The sequence below is a fragment of the Puntigrus tetrazona genome, unplaced genomic scaffold (genome assembly GCF_018831695.1).
Source record: "Puntigrus tetrazona isolate hp1 unplaced genomic scaffold, ASM1883169v1 S000000001, whole genome shotgun sequence".
Classification (NCBI taxonomy): domain Eukaryota; kingdom Metazoa; phylum Chordata; class Actinopteri; order Cypriniformes; family Cyprinidae; genus Puntigrus; species Puntigrus tetrazona.
Window position 1 is genome coordinate 597,259 of NW_025047681.1, and position 13,426 is coordinate 610,684.

The following is a 13,426-nucleotide window of genomic DNA, read 5'->3' on the forward strand; positions in this document are numbered from 1 at the left end:
TCAATAGAGCTTTAGTGGTGGTCCACTTTGTGTAGCAATGACCGGACACTGAGGGAGCTGTGGCATGTGCTTTGTGCTGGTGTTGACGAGGTGATCAAGTGAGGCACGCGACTGATTAGAACTCAGGTGACTGGGAACGCTGTGGTTGGCTGGACGGGGGGTGCTGGGATGGTGGTTGGCTGGTGGAAGAGCCTGGCAGATCCATAACAATCTAAGAGTCAATATTGCCCTTAGTTGCAAAAACACCTAAATATTCCACCAGCAATTTGACTGGCAATCACTCTTCTCACCAAGATGCAAACATCAAACTCATACTGAACCTTTTACGATTGCAGTTAAGACGCCAAAAATATTCCAAATAAAAATTATTTTGTATTATGAAAATTTTTTTACACCATAAAGAAGTAAATGGAAACTAAGACTAGTAATGATGTTTATTTTATAAGTAACAAATGCAGAAATTAGAAATACAGATGTAGTTACATATATACAGTAAATAAATAAAGTCTTTTAAAGCGTTGGTATATTAATACATGTACATACACAATGCTTTGCATAAAATATCTCATATAAATCATATTTTAACAAGAGTTTTTAATTTTTAATCTCACTGATTTTCTATTACAAATGAGACATGAATGAATTCCTGTGTGGATGGATGAGAAAAGAACTAAAGCCTGAGACACAAATCACGCAGTTTTTAGACATCCCAGATGCAAGTTGGCATCATGGAAACATTGCTGGCCATGTCGCTACCCAAGTTTTTTTTTAGATCAGTTACTAAAATGTGTAGTATGTCTTGGGCTTTGCAGAAAAGTCTGAAATTCTAGGACAAATCTGGATTCAGAAGTGGATATTCAACTGCCTTGCTCTCAGTCTCTAAGATTGGCAAAAGCAATTTCCAAATCTTTATCTTGATGGATATGTCTGCTAAGCTTCTTTTTGATAAAGCAATCCACGGATCCCTCCTGCTCAACCGTGTTGGAACCGCACTCCAGTGGTTGACTCCCTTACCTTCTAGATAAAGTCCTTTAAGGTACCTTGGAGGGAGTAAGAAGTCCAAGTACTTAACATCTAGGTATTAGTGCCTCAGGGCTCCAGTTCTTGGACCACTTCTCTTCTGTGTCAACATGGCATCACTACCCTAGTAGAAAAATGCTATACTTAGATTACAATTTATTATGTGTACTTGATTATAACCAGTTATGTTTGTGGCACACTATAAATTGGTAAACTTGAAGTCTAATAAATTGGAACAACTACTTTAGTTGCATTAAGAACTGCTTTTGCTTAACTACTAAATGCATTAAGCACTAAAGCTATAATATACTTTGCATTCAAGAAAACATGAAATAGTAGCTCCTACTATAGCACACTTTAAATATCCACTATTTTATTGAATTTTTAACATAAAATTTATTCAGGACTTCATAACACATGGCATTGCTGGCATTTCAATTGGAATTCAATTACCACTGTAAGAGTGTTGAACATACATTAATAGTATACTAATATCAGACTAAGGTCATACTGTCCCTTATTGACACATTTTAGGATTAAGAGAATAAGTAAATAGTAAACAATTATTTTCCCCATTAATGACATCATCACATTATATGAACATAAAGCTTGCAAATCATTGATAAATCTTAATATAGGAGCACCAAGTGATGAGTGGAACAAAAAATGTTTTAGAACTTGAAACTTGAGTCAGTGGATACAGAAGATCAACTACCATCATCTGCAGAATGTTATACCATCATGGACACGATCTATGAGGAGGCTGCTAGAAACAGTTGGATAGACTGGAAAAGTTTTATTCGTACATACGCATCAAAACACAGACAGTTCTGTTTATGGAAGAATGTGAACATGCTGTTAATGTTTCAGTGAATGAGGAAGGAATAAACCCAATCGTAATATCTCAGCATGCTTCAACTCTTAATGTACTGTAAAAATGTGACATCTGCCTTCCCACCATCTATTTTATTATACTATAATGTTCTTGATCAAGGTTAGATAGATGTCAGTCATAAACTTTTTAATGACTCTCACTTGTTTTATTCAATCGCTTATGCATTATATAATAAAGTTTTACCTGCAATGATACAAAGCTCGGTTTCACAGACAGGGCTTTGACTGAGGCCATAGTTCAATTAGAACATCTAAACACTTTTTATGAACGTACTTTCAAAAAAACATTACTTGTGTGCATCTCGAGACAAAACAAAGGCACTGATGTATGATGTCTTTCAGTTGGAACAGCTCAGACTTCTGTTTTAGTCAATTAATGTTTAAGTTTTTTTTTAATTGTCCTTAAGTCCGCCTTGATATGGAAAATGGAGTAATCATATCTTCTTCTGTGCTTCTAGCTGATTTTTACGGCACATGACCTGTTCCAGGGGAGACTGCTATGAAATATTGGATTCATCTCAATAAAGCTGTCGATATAGCAGATGAGTTTTGAGGAGAAAGGGATGAAGTATTGAAGATCCCAACTACGATATTTGCTAAATACTTTTAGATTAGGTGTCATGATAAAAATATAGCAAAATGCCAATTAATAAATAAACAATAATGATCTTAATTGAACATTTAAGCTGATTTTCCGTTCAGCATTAAACGACGTATCATCGATGTTTCAATGTTGAAACAACAACAGACCTTATTTCAACCATATTTAAACGCCGATGTAAAGTGCTGGCTGGGAACACAATAAGCCTAAAGCAACAGCATGCCAGAAATGAATATCCAGAAATGAATATGAAACGAAGGGTTAAGATGTTACGTGGATGCCTTACCGCTCCTTAATATCTTGCTTCTCCCAGCGAAGAAAGCAGATCTTGTGTAAAGATGTTGTTGATGCAGGACATCGGGCAAACAGTCTATGTTAAGTTCATGAACTTGAATCTGGTAGGAACTCAAACCTCTGTCACAAAACATTCATGATTGAATGCATTGAGATGGAATTTGTCGACTTATTTGATCCTGAGCAAGTGGAAAAGCTGCTGATTAATACTGGAAAGATCGATTATATAAGAATGCAGCGATAAGATGTTGTGTTTCTATAGTTGCGATGCAATCAGCTGATGCAAGCTTGAGTCACCTGACCTGCCAGAACTAACAAGTAATGCTTGATTTATGCATTTTGGGAGACATGAACAGGGAGATAAATATTTTAAATATTCTATGTTTTATTATTAAAATCTGGCCAATTATTACTCCCATTATTACACTTCTCTGAGTTTGTTAGAAAAAAATGTATTGGTGTATTCATTTGATTTTGCCTAGACATATTCATTCATGTCATGTATTTTTATTTTTTTAAAGAAATTGAGTCCTGAAGACACCTTGGGAAACAGTCTTTGCTCACGTCTATCATAATGTCATCCAGAGCAGCAGAGCTGTTTATTCTGTCATACATCACTCACTGAGAGTAATAAGAACAAAAAAAAGAGAAGAATAAAAACACAATAATGTGCTTTTATCAAATGTACTCATATGTAACTGGATTATAAATACAAAGCTGTTAAAATGCAAAAAATCGCACATTAAATAACTGCGTTGAAAATCATATTGATGAATGTAATGAAAAAAACAAATCTTGATTTAAGTAGAATAAACACAAAAACATGAATATACAAGTATACATATGAAAATATCAGAATGACTTCAATTCAGAACCATATAGAGCTAAGCCCAAAAAGAAAAAGTAAATTTATCCAATTTGTAGATTGTGTGTCCCATGTGGGAGTTGCCCCTAGTTCTAGTGCCCTAGTGTCTATAGGCTGAAAAACGGATGGATGGCCAGTCCACCAAAGGCTGAAAACACACACACACACACACACACCCTAAGTCTCAAATTTACATGTAGATTGTGAGGGAAACCAGAGCAGAATAGTGTATTTAGAAATTACCTTCTTAATTAATAATAACTGTGTGATTGATAATTTCAGAAACAGTCTGGATCAACACGCCATACGTTCATCTGTTGCCTGGTGGGACTCATGACTGCTTTAACTTTCCACTCACTGTCACTGTTCTCTGGGAAATTTTGTTTATTTTTACGCGACTCTTACAAGTATCGAGGAAGGTCAGGAACACAGGTAAGAACACAATGCCATGGATGGCCCCAAAAAGAATGACCAAGAACATAATTTTGAAGAAGGTCCTGAAGATGTAGCTTTTAGCAGCTGCGAGCACCACCACACCTGCTATAGTGGACACTGCACCCTGAACAATCGGATAGCCCAGTTTATGTATAGCATCCGTGGCTTTCTCGTTTGCTGAGGATTTTCACTCGACACAAAAAGCATAGGATATGTGAGCAGAAAAGTCCACAGAAAACCCGATACAGATAACAAGATTAATCATAGACACAGAGTCTAAACTGACATCCCACAATGCCATGAAACCAGCAACACCCACAATGACCGATGCGATGGCAAGCGTCACCCAGAGAGAGCAGAGAGGGTTCGGGATCAGCAGGAGCGAAATGACTAACATGGCACATGTGGCAACCACCACATTTTGGACCGTATTACTGATGATGACGGCATATTGGTCAAATAGATGAATGCGGGGTGGTACACAATCAGATCGACAGGTATTTGCAACTCCTGCATTTTTCCGCAGTTTCTCTAAATGCATTCAGCAAGTTTTTTCATCGATATTGTGCTGATGTTCACGGTTTGAACGAACACGTGATGCGAATTTGGTTGTTGGTGAAATTAACATCTTGGCTAAAACCAGACTGAATGAGAAATGGACCTACTTTTTCTTTGGAATTGGTTTTCACTGCCTAAATCAAACCGGCAGTTCATTCCAGGCCAGCATGTATGCATGAAGCCAAGAAATAGGCGGAATGCCCGGAATCTGCCATTGTCAGATTTTGCAAAATCTTTCCAAACACACGCTTTCAGAGACTTCTACCTGAGCAGTTGGCCCAGTACTGAAAATGCTTCGCCATTACTAACATGACATTAGACTAAAATCAGAGAAGAATTCATCTTCTTTGTCATAGTAACACATATGAACCATCTGCTGCTAGGTTTTTCAAATCTAGACCTTCCTGCATTTTGAAGCATCCATAGATACTGGACTGCCAAATACTCCAGCGTAAATCAGACACACCAGCATCTTAACCCACACGTTTGTTAGAAAAGGGCTGTAATAGTTTTTAAAGAAGGAATCCACTGGCATGGCATATTCCTTGCGTGTAATTTTATCATATGCGCCTCCAGCGCAACAACCTTTGCTATGACCACTGGTTTCTGGGAGTTTCATACAGGTCAGCCAGTGTCTGTTGCCTTTCTCTCTCCTTCCATTCAGTGCAAGACACGCGCCAAAAGAAGGTGATGTTGAAGATGTAGCAGAAGAGAAGAGCTGTGCTGGTGTACATGCAGAAGGACTGCACCGAGCGGAAGGGCGTCAGCAGTCCGATGTAGAAAGCCAGCACGTCCGTCAGCGGTGGTGATCGTGATGGACACGCCAGCCTCATATACGCTTTCTGCTAAGCGGAACTCAACGTTTTATCAACTTCGGTCTTCTGCCAGCAGGAAATCATAATGAACATGTCATCAACACCAACACCTGGGGAAAGCAGAAACTGTGAACATCAGCCGAGAGACTTCTGCTAGGTGATTAAATGAATGAAGTTTTACCGAGAATCAAAAGGGCTGGAGGCCACGGTCATGGCAAACGGCATCCCGCAGAAAAGGAGCAGTCCAAAGCTGGCCAAGACGGCAATACCAGCAGAGACAACGCTAAAACCACACCCCCCACATCCTTGTCCTGGACACAATCCAACCTGTCGAAAGAGAGACATGATAGATGAGCTTGATGGATTAATCTGCCCGCTTTACAGACATTTTGTTTGATATCTCAGGGACACTTCATACAAGACAGAATGGAGATGGTGATGGCCAGAAAATTGGCTAATGGAGAACAGGGGATCACAGTCTCTGAATTGTCCTAAACTCATTCTGTCTCGATACTGATGTAAAGTAAGAGACACTGGACCTGGGGAAATTCAACAGAAAACACCTTCCTACGCATTTCACATTTCTATACTTTACTGTATACGTAAATGTGTGTTGTTTTTTTTTTTTTTGAGTTTACTCAAAATTTGCACTACATTTTTTTATATAAACTAAAACTGAATTACTACTGAAATAGTACATGTACACACGTATACATACCATACATAAGTGAATAGTTACAATATACTTCAACCTTACTTTCTAAGTATACTCTACTGAATTTGAAGTACACTTATTTTGTGAAGGGTTGTGTTGGAGGTTGTGGCTGAAGCACTTCCAGCAAAATTATGACTAGACATGAAAATCAAGCACACATGTGTTGGGTCTGAATATCTCAGAAGACTTTTGGTGGATTGGGTTACTTGTTCTGGGATACGCCATATGAGGCACTTTTTACACACCCAGTGCTTGGCTAGTTATCTGTATTCAAGTAGATGTAATAAACAATTACTTCTGACTTTACTGTTGTTCGGTCTGTGTAGTTTGGAGAAGAATTCTATGGAAGCTATCAAGCCAGTCTGAGCTTTCCTTTGTCATCTCCTCATCTAGGAAATAGAAAAAGTCGGACCGGCTTTGGCACTGTCCAGTACTGAGCTATTCGGTTTTAAACTGCCGCCACACCACCGACACTTGTGCCCGCAAACATGCCATTGTTCATCGGATATGTTGCGGTTGAAGGAAGTAATTTGCAGCTACATTGTACTTTATAGTGTCTGAAATTGCATTTGACATGGTTATGAGTCCATTTGTTCTGGCACAGAGGTTTTCGGAAATGGTTTCTGTTAATATGATATTTTTACTTGTCTGGTCTAATCCTCAAAACGTCTCTTAAAAGCTTCTTCAGTTAATATGTTTGTTCCGCTCAAGCCTCAGATTATCAAAGAAGCGTAAGGTGCCTTCTGCGTCGCAAGTCGCACTGAGAAAATTCTCCAGACTGTGGAAATTCTCCAGCACACCTGTCCTCTCCAGCTTAGCAGGTCCATTGACAGGTGTGAACTGGTCTTCAATATCATTTGCCTCCCTCCTAGAAGGAAGATAAAACCAGCCTGAGGACAGTAGCTGCATGTAAAGACAATAACACAAACACACATGGATTTCTACCAACAAACGCGCTCGAGCTTTTCAAAGGCCAGACAGGAGTTTTCGAAGGCAGTTTGTTTTACACTTCACCATCTTTTAAAAATACTTGCTTTGATTGTCTTGCTCTTCTACAGCATCCTCCTTCTACAGACTCAGTGTTGTCATAATGTACTTATAAGCTGAGCTTAACATTAACAACTGATCTGTTACTCATTAACAGGTAAAGAAACTTCCTTATTGACGCCTGCTGTCTATATCACTTGCAGAAATTAACTGCTTAAAGGGATAGTTCACACCAAAAAATGAAAATTTGACGTTTATCTGCTTACTTCCAGGGCATCCAAGATGTAAATGACTTTGTTTCTTCAGTAGACCACAAACAAAGATTTTTAACTCAAACCGTTGCAGTCTGTCAGTCATATAACTGTTTCTGTGTCATGGTGTGGTTGTGTGAAGGCGCACACGACGAGGAATATACTCTTTAAACAGTCTTTAATGATCCACAATGGAAGGGAGACAGGCAAACAGGAACCACACGCATACATAGACGAGACTGGACGATTTGACAAAGCACAAACAAGAACTTATATAAGACGCAGGAAATTACTTATTTAAAGATACACCTGAACGCAATGAGACAATCAACCGGGGCACACACAGAGCACATGGGGCATGAAAAACAACAACAGAACAGTCCTAATACCTGATATAATGGAAGTTGATAGGAGGAGAAGTGCAAGAGAGAGGGCTGATGAGATCAGAAAAGGTCACAAGTCACACTCGGAGCAGTGAGCTTAGTCTTTTATGAGCTGAAGATTGCTGCTCTTCTGGTGGGATGATTGCTACTATTGTTCTTTTGTAAATCCTTTGAATAGACGTTGAATAAAGCTAAAGAAATAAATGTAAAATTGAGGAATTATACCGTCTCTTGTAAATAAACATGCACATTTGTAAACCGCATAATCAGATGCTATTATAAAAGGGCTCAGATAACCATGTCTGCATTGAACATGTGCACAAATTATACTTATAATTTAATAGAATTAATTGACTACAGTCAAAACCCATTCAGATCGACTGAGGTTTTTGGCGCCAAGGTTATTCAATGCAACTGAGCTATCAATACGATTATCAGTTTGATTTTGTATTAGGAACATGTACTTAATAACAGATACCAGCCTCCATAGTCAAATGTTTACCGAGCCAGAGTAACTGACATCTTGGCAATTCGAAGGAGGTGTTATCTACCAGCATCAATGAATAACAAAAATAACATTAAAAAAAGGTGTGTGAACTATACGATGTCAGACACTGTACACGCCCGTCCTTCACTGAAAAAATAACATGTAAAATTTACTCACAAAAATCTCAGAATAATTTGCACTAACACCGCTTTGCTAAAATTTATTACATATAATTTTAAATAAAAACACATTTGGCCAGAATCAAGTAAAAATCTATGTATTACTATGACATAAAATATGTTAAAACATTAAGTAAATATTACTTTAATACTTTTTAATGTAGGAACTATATTTATTCTAAGCATTTAGATAAAGTTCATATATTATTTTTAATATAAACCCACAGCTGTCCTCTTAAATATTAAGTAGATTTTATTTACTGATATAAGGTAAGCTTTATTTAACATTTCAATTAATTCATTAAATATATCTAATTAAATATTTCTAAAAATATAGTAATTTTGTTCTCATTTAAATAAACCCACACACTAAGTTTAGACAATTAACATTTATTTTGTTCAACATTAAACAATGACTCACACAAATGTCTGTTTTAAAGTTACATAAAACAAAGCCTCTGTTTTTTGCATGACAACCATTTCCTAGGGATTGGAGTTCTGAAAACAACTAAATTTATCAAGATCACAAAGTGTTTTAACCCCAAGAGGAATACAAAAACACAGGGTGAGTTTTTTACAATAATCGCGATATAATCCATGGATGTAACATTTTTTTACTATTTCAATAAAAGTAACAATCCTCTGAATAGTGCAGTTTCAACATTCAATGTTTCAATCTGTAATGCTTTAAAACGTTTTTTGATGTCTCAAATTTGCAATACTTGCATGGCCAAGACATAAGAAGTGTATTGTTTATCCTTGATGACACACCAGGGTTGAATACCATGCATCTGGGAGATTTCCGAAGTGCAGTCAACCTGCAAATGAACAAACACAATTAGTTATAGTAAAACAACAGAGTTAGTAAAAATACATTATATTAAAGATAGAAAAAAATGTGAGAACTAATTATTAAACAGAAGCTGAAATACAAGCAGGAGTTTTATTCTGATATGATGCTTGTTAACAATCATAACGTCTAGGGTAACAATTAAATACATTCATTTAAACACATAAGTCAATGTCAGAGCTTTTCAGACACTTTCTGGACTGAGAAAAAAAACTGATCTACCTATTGCAATATTTGATGATAGAGTACAAAAAATCTCCAGTTACGTAGATTCTAAACTTTACATGGCTTATTATGAGTAAAATTATGCTGCTAAATTTCTTAGTATTTGTTCTACACAGTACTATTAATATCTGTAATGATATCACCAATATTTTTAACATTGTTTAACCAAATCTTTGGTCCTTTTTATTCTCAGTTTAGTAATCTATCTCAGAAGAAACGTTTGTGCAATCCACAAAGATTAACGTAAACTGTAGAAGGTATAATTTTTTTCGTATCACACGATTTATGTTATGTAATGCTTTGAAAGCACTTAAATGAGGAGGGTGGCAAATTTACGCAGGTCTGAACCTTTCCTAATGGAAATTTCGAATCAGAGTTTTAAACAAATTCACTAGCACACATTTCTTTGGTTTTAATCTGACTTCTGTATGAGAGTGCTTCATGGACTGCAGTGGAAAACGCGGGCCTACTAGAGTAATACAACAAAGTCAATCGGACTTTTAAAATTGTCATGGACCTATACATTGTCATAAATTACTACAAAAAGGCAATAACTTGCCTTACACACTAACTTTGCATCCTCGTGTGACAATCCCAACACTACGGATCTTCTCCTTCTTTCCGGTTAGTCACGCGGATGTGAAGGTGCTAAGAAATAAGATTAAAATTACTCAGTATTTTTAGCTTTGTGTGCAATGACTTTAAAACAGTTAAATTATATGAGAAAATATATAATAAAATTTACTGTTCCCACTCAGTTCATTCTATACATGAATTAATTGTGTATTTATTTAAAATTTTACTTAGAAATTCTAATTCTCAATGAATTGTAATATTGTAATGTAAAAATTATGACAGTAAATCAAGTATATTTTACTATACCTCAAAGTTTGTTTTTTCAGTGTTCCCTGCTTACCGGGTGATGAGATTTACAGCAGACTGTTGTCTCTCAGTTTCTCAGTTCGTATCCAGATCACATGGTGGATCAGCACCCAGATATGATGTTCATCTGAGACCAGAACACTTAGATGAGCCCCATGGACAGATCACCACAACTTTATGCGCATACACACTTACTTAGTTGGGGACACTTAATTTCTAGTCATTATCATCGATTTGATTACAGAGACCATCTCTGCACTTAATATAAAATTAAGTGTTTATTCTTGTCATTATGCATTACTATCACTCTACTATCCTATTTAGGAGCAAGAGACCCCCAAGCACTCAAAGTTGGACGACAGATATCTGTCGGGTGGCCGGAAAAGGGGCTCAGTGACAGTCTCTCCCCTTATTTAGTAATCTCCATGACAAGGTGACTTGTTCATGGAGTAAGCCTTATTTTGTCACTTTGTGCCACTGACATTGATCTATTTGTCCATAGTTGGTTCGAAGTCACAAGTCTACATGATATTGTCCCAGATTGAGGAGACTCTCACAGGCTCTCTTCCCCTCGGGACTTCATTGTGCCTGGAAAATCCTACAGACCTACAGACTGCAGACTAACATCCTCTCTGGTGGGTAAGGCATTTCAGGCAGTGGGTCAGGCTGGTGCTGCCCTGCACACCATGGTGGTTCTGCAGGCATACCAGGCTGACCTGCTGAAGGACTTGAGCACTGGCGGGTCCATCGTCGAAGAGGCATTTTTAGAACTATGCCAAGCCAGAGATCTCTCTCTCCATGCAACCAAGCAGATGGCCCATGCTATTAGTTGTTCGATGGCTGCCATGGATTCCACAGAGTGGCACTTGTGGCTTAAGCTCACAGGCATCAAGGACAAAGATCGCACTTTCCTCCTTGTTGCCCCATCTTGCCTTCCCGGCCTGTTTGGCGATGTGGTCAACACAGGTTTCACAGGCAAAACGCTATGAGGAACCATTTATGAGGTTTCTTCCCCACCGCTAAGGGATGAATTTGGGTAGGTTATCCATTGTGATCAAACGTACTGTGTCACCAAAAGGTCTCTTTGATAATATTTACCTAATTCTGGATATTATTATTATTAATTATGGATATTTTGGATGTCTCCAGACTAGAAGAGTTTGGGTTTAGCTCTGGTTTTATTGACATGATAAGGGTTTTCAAGATAGAGTTGATCAGAATAATAGAGTTATGATCAGAGCAGGAGCTTGGTTCACATTGCCGGCATTAAGTCCGACTTAATGGATGTTGGACTCCGGCAGGGCTGCCCTTTGTCACCGGTCCTGTTCATTATTTTTATTGACAGGATTTCTAGGTGCAGTCGGGGGCTGGATGGGGTCCGGTTTGGTGACCACAGGATATCGTCTCTGCTTTTTGCGGATGATGTTGTCCTGTTGGCTGCATCTGGCCAAGACCTACAGTGTACGTTGGGAAGGTTTGCAACTGAGTGTGAAGCTGCTGGGATGAGAATCAGCATCTCTAACTCTGAGGCCATGGTTCTCAATCGGACGAGTGAGGAGAGATGGAACGAGAGATCGACAGAAGGATCGGTGCAGCTTCTGCAGTAATGCGTTCACTGTACTGGTCTGTCATGGTGAAGAAGGTAAACCGGTCGACCTTCGTTCCTACTCTCACCTATGGTCACAAGCTTTGGGTCATGACCGAAAGGATGAGAACCCGGATACAAGCGGCCGAAATTAGTTCCCTCCGTAGGGTGGCTGGGTGCTCCCTTAGAGACAGGGTGAGGAGTTCAGTCACTCGGGAAGAGCTCTGAGTAGACCCGCTGCTCCTCCACATCGAGAGAGGCCAGCTGAGGTGGCTCGGGCATCTGTTCCGGATGCCTCCCGGACGCCTCCCAATGGAGGAGGCCCCGGGGAAGACCTAGGACACACTGGAGGGACTATGTCTCTCGGCTGGCCTGGGAGCGCCTCGGTGTTCCCCCGGAAGAGCTGGAGGAAGTGTCTGAGGAGAGGGGAAGTCTGGGCGTCCCTGCTTAGACTGTTGCCCCGCGACCCGGCTCCGAATAAGCGGTAGCGAATGGATGAATGGATGGATATTATTTTTGAAATGTAAATAAGAGTTTTCTGTTTAAATACATGTCAAACTGAATTTATTCCTCTGATGTCACGTGACTATTCAAGTTTGCTGTTCTAGAAACAGTTTTTATTATTAAAAATGATCAAAACAGTTGTGCTGCTTAGCATTGTTGTGGAAAGTGCAACACATTTATTTTAGCTTACTGTTTACACTAAGTTCAAACAGCCCGCCAAACAGCCAGCCCACCTGGCAGAGGCTATTTACACACACACACATATGTGTGTGTGTTTGTGTGTGTGTGTGTATTTATGATTTTTAAATCTCATATCATGTATGCGGAAGTCTAAAATGTATGTAAATAATCGAAAAGATGAAAAGTAGGGTTAATACTACATCCTAACGACGTGCAACACAATGCCGCGACACGCAATAAAATGTTTATTTTCCGTGTTAATCTGAGTTTATTTTCTAATTCAGAAACAGCATACAAACTATGACAGTAGACAATAATTCAAAGTTAAACGTGTCTAATGCGAATCTGAAAGTCACCTTATAATGTACTGAAAACATAGTTTACCTCAGATCTTGAAAACTATTTGAAGCAAAGATATGTTAAAACTATGATCGCTGCACGCTTCCAGAGAGAGCCCGCCCACAGACGCTTTTGATTGGCTGCGATATTTGATTGACTCGTCATTTCACTTGTATTTTGTCGCGTTGAATGCAGTTAGAATACAGTGTTATTGGAGGCGTAGAGAGGGCTTTATTGTCCCATGTATTTAATAATTTGAATTAAAATGTAGACTTAAGGTATTATTGCATACTGTTTTATACTGAGGTGCGTATAATAGTAACAGTATAAAAATAAGGTGACATTTACTGCAGGAACACACACACATTTTTACACTT

The 13,426-nt window shown here is 38.5% G+C and overlaps 1 pseudogene; it reads right to left on the reverse strand.

Moving 5' to 3' along the window:
- Window positions 1-5,500, reverse strand: LOC122331448 (annotated as a pseudogene).
- Window positions 5,501-13,426: the final 7,926 nt, after the last annotated feature.